We start from the raw sequence: 4341 nt of genomic DNA on the forward strand, positions 1-4341 counted from the left end.
CGCTCTTCCCCTCAAACTGCCTCTGCAGATTCGGGGCCATGCTTCCCAACATGAGACAGGAGATCTCATTGTCATCAGTCTGATCCTTCAACAAGCATCCCTGACGGCTCTCGTGGCGTTGGTCGCAGGCTCTTGTGGTAGAGCCCCTTCTAGGACGTACGACTTCTTATCGTGCTTGAGAACAATTCTCAAGTTCCGATACTAGTCTAAGAAGTTCGTCCCGGTCAATTTATCCTTCTCAAGGATAGATCGCATCGTCAAACTCGGTACGCTACCGGTTGACGCCATGTCCTACAAAAAAAACAAAACAGAATGAACAAAAACAAAATGCAGATTCTATCAATGATCTACTACCAGCTAGTCCATCATCAATCAATGTCAACATATCCATGATCTACTACCAACTAGTCCATCATCAACCAGTGACAACATAGATGTAAACACAAACTATATTCCCTTGCAGAAAATTAACCCTACAATAATTTTCTATATGGGACTAAGATCCGTATTATAAGAATAAGATTTTACACTCAGCCTTATGCTATTTAGGTAGACATCTAATGTCAATCACATCCAATGTGACTCTTAGATCTTTTATGAGACTATGATATCGAATATCATTGCATACTCGTCTCATCTGTACCATTAAGTCTCAAGTCAAACTTGACAACTTAACCTAAGGTAAACCATATTCAAGCTGTGAGAACATGATTTCCCACCCTGCCTCACAAAGATAATTCAGCACGCTCAACTTTGGCATGACTCGTGTTACGGACGATCGATGCTTTGACAGGCGCTCTAGTAATGGAAGGTACACGCTTAGCATTACATAAATAAGGGATTTTCGAAACCAAACTTAGATCAAGCATCTACTTTCAAGCTATGAGAACCACCATTTCTCAATCTTGCCTCACCAAGATAATACGGCACACCCAGCTTTGGCATGGCCCAAGACACGTACGATCGAGGCCTTGACAAGTGCTTTACTCATAGAGCTCCTAGATCTAACTGGTTTCTGTGCAATGATTGTACATATCAAGGATCAACAATTATTCCTTTATCAGATATATTACATAATCCGAATAGACCATCCATTCGATTACGTAATCCCAATCTCGAAGCTCCCACTCAATCAAGCATATCCAATATTTTGATTAAGTTACATGCATTCATTCACTATGGACCATCCATAAGAATAAATCATGTCTATTTGAGTCACAGTTGATCAGATTAAGCAACAATTGCACAATCGGATCAGAAAACGAAAAATCTCGGAGTCTGGGTCTCGGACCGTCCGTTCTGGATGTAGAACGGACGGTCTACGTGTGAGGGCAAACGGACCACGTGTTTCTGCAGACCGGACGGTCCAGACACTCTGGAACGGACGGTCCACTGTCTCAGAACGGACGGTCCAGACCTTTCGGTCTATCCTCAGTCCGTCACCCCTGGACCGTCCGGTCTGGTAAACCTAGAACGGACAGTCTAGGGTTTGGTCACGTGATCAGATCACATTTTTCGCGTTCTCGGCCCCGTTCAGATCCGAAACCGATCCAAATTCGTTTGTGGACCCAAAATTCGAACTCTTGCACTCTATGCAACATGAAACATGCAATCTACCATAAATTCAATCATCAATCATGCATAGAATTCAAAGCAAACATGGATTCAAACAATTCAAATCCTAAAACGTGCGTGATCGGGTTTTACGAAATCAAAACAGAGTAACCAGGCTCTGATACCACTGTTGGGTTTCCTGGGATCTCAATGAGCGAATCTTATTCCTAAGAGATCGATTCTAGGGTTTGCGCAGTGGATATAAAACAAATTTTTGAAGAAACCCTAGAACCATGCATGCATGCTTATGTAGAAACGTTAGAACGCTTACCTCAATCGATCCGGGGCCTAAATCAATTGAAGAATTCGTCTGATCACGAAAGGGAGGAAGAATACCTCGCCTTTTACACGTATCCACACCTCGGGATGGATTCCAACGGTTGGAACTTGTCTGCTCGGACCCGAATCTGCTATTCGGTATGATGCTTCGAGAAAACGAGACTTGGAAACTCTTGGATCGTTTGGATCTCACCCAAAGCTGTCAAAAGTCTGCACCAGATGGCTCTCTTAGTCTCCTAAATGAATAGGGTTTTAATCTCCTTCTTATAAGGTGATTTAACCCTAATTCGGTCTAATTTCCGAAAAACTCGAAACCCGGAACGGACGGTCCAGAATTACACGTGGACCGTCCGTTCCAGCAAGCCTGAACGGACGGTCTGCTCACGTGGACCGTCCGTTCCAGGCAAGCCAGAACGGACGGGCTGTTTCGGAACCTGGAACGGACGGTCCAGAATTGCACGTGGACCGTCCGTTCCAGTAAGGCAGAACGAACGGTCTACGTTTAGTGCGGACCGTCCATTCTATCATCATAGAACGGACGGACCACGCATCCGGACCGTTGGGTCTCGACCCGTCCGACTCGGTTTTCCGTCGTTTTCTCTCGTGCATTCGTCCTTCCCTGCGTGTGTGACCCTGTAGGCTCATTCGATATAGCAGTATAACCCGATATCTCTATTCCGGATATACAAGTCATAGGCGGTCTCTAGCAAGACTCTATGACTACCTATCTCGAATAGAGTTTGTTGTGATCTTACGAATGCCAGTGATGATTCCGGTTGATGATCCTTTTGTATCGCGATATCATATGTCGAACATAAGGCATGGACAAGCCACCTTATCTGATTCAACTGCTTTCTCGTTCACTGAGTTCGACTGTCTGAAATAAATGACGTTCGTCTATAGTACGGCCACACATTTCTACGGTCTCGCTCATACGAGGGGCCCAGCGATATCTCTCTCTTTTACGAGAGATACAAATCCCATCTTGACTATCTACAATCCAGCATATGATTCGTTTCGTACGTGATACACGCCTTTATAGTCCTCATGTTACGCAGGATGTTTGACGTATTCAAAGCATGTAACTCCTCATATTGGATTTCGTAGATATCTCAGGTCTTAGGATCCAATCATGGAACTGCCATATGAGATTCAAGTCATGACGCAAGTCCATGTGACAATCTCATGCGGGTTATTCCAGTATTCCGTTCTCCAACGAATACCTATGATTGTGATCGTATCCAATACCTATGATCATCTATATGATCATCAATCACACATCATACTAGTCTTGGTATATCATCATTCCCACAATGATACACGACTAGTGAGTTTAGTATTGTTCATAACAATACATGGATTTTTTTTAAGAAAAAGAAACACATAAACCCATTCATATCAAATGGTTTCGTAAGAATATCAGCTAATTGACATTCAATGCGTGCATACTCAATCAAAAACCTGCTCTAATTTGCTCTTTGAGAAAGTCGTGTTGAATTCATACCTTCCACTTGAGTGTACCTTTGAGCTACTAACCTGACTTTGTTGCGAATGACTCTTTCATCTTCATGCCAAACACCATTCCTTACACATTGCGTAAGCTCCTCATCCATTGTCTTGAGGTAGTACTCATCATTCAAAATCTCGTTCATCTTAGAAGATCTATCCTGCGAAATGAAACAAACAAACCTAGCCATATTTTGATAATTCAGTCGAGGTTTGTTTCTTACCTGTTGTGAGTCATTCACACTTCCAATCATATCATCAGCTGAGTGGTTTTGACGAACAGGGGCCTTAGGATCATCTTGCATATGCTCGCCTTGTACTTCAGAATTCTGAGATGAAGTGAGATGTACCTGATCAAAATCTGAGTGATCACTGACTGGTTCTTGAAGTACATCAGATATCTCGTTTGCTTTCTCTCCACTTTGACGCCATAACTCTGTCTTCGATTAATCATCTTGGATATTTATCGAAGTATAACAATTACTTGGTGTTCACTTTCCTATCAACACACACTCATTCAACAAGTTAGTGACTAAACATATATCTTTAGTGAAGTGTACTTGAAGTCCAGAGTCACAAAGTTGACTTATGCTAATGAGATTCGCCTTGAGTCCTTCATCCACATTCACATCTGTGAGGGTAGGCAATCCAGATGAGTCCTCCCAATGATCTTTTCTTTTCGTCCATCACCAAATATAACATTTCCACCCTTGTAGCTTTCTTCAAAAGTAGAAAGTCGGCTCATGTCACCGGTCATGTGTTTCAAGCATCCACTGTCGAAATACCACTGACTTTCTCTTGACTTCAGCTCTGAAGTGCAAGCAACATTGCATCTGTTGATATCTTTCCTCCTCCAGACTTGTCTCCATCTTGGTGCAAGTAGTATCTGATTTCTCCTCCAGTACCAGTTCACTCTGATATGTCCTCTTTTACCACAATGAA

The sequence above is a fragment of the Tarenaya hassleriana genome, unplaced genomic scaffold (assembly GCF_000463585.1).
Source record: "Tarenaya hassleriana unplaced genomic scaffold, ASM46358v1 Cleome256, whole genome shotgun sequence".
Lineage (NCBI taxonomy): Eukaryota > Viridiplantae > Streptophyta > Magnoliopsida > Brassicales > Cleomaceae > Tarenaya > Tarenaya hassleriana.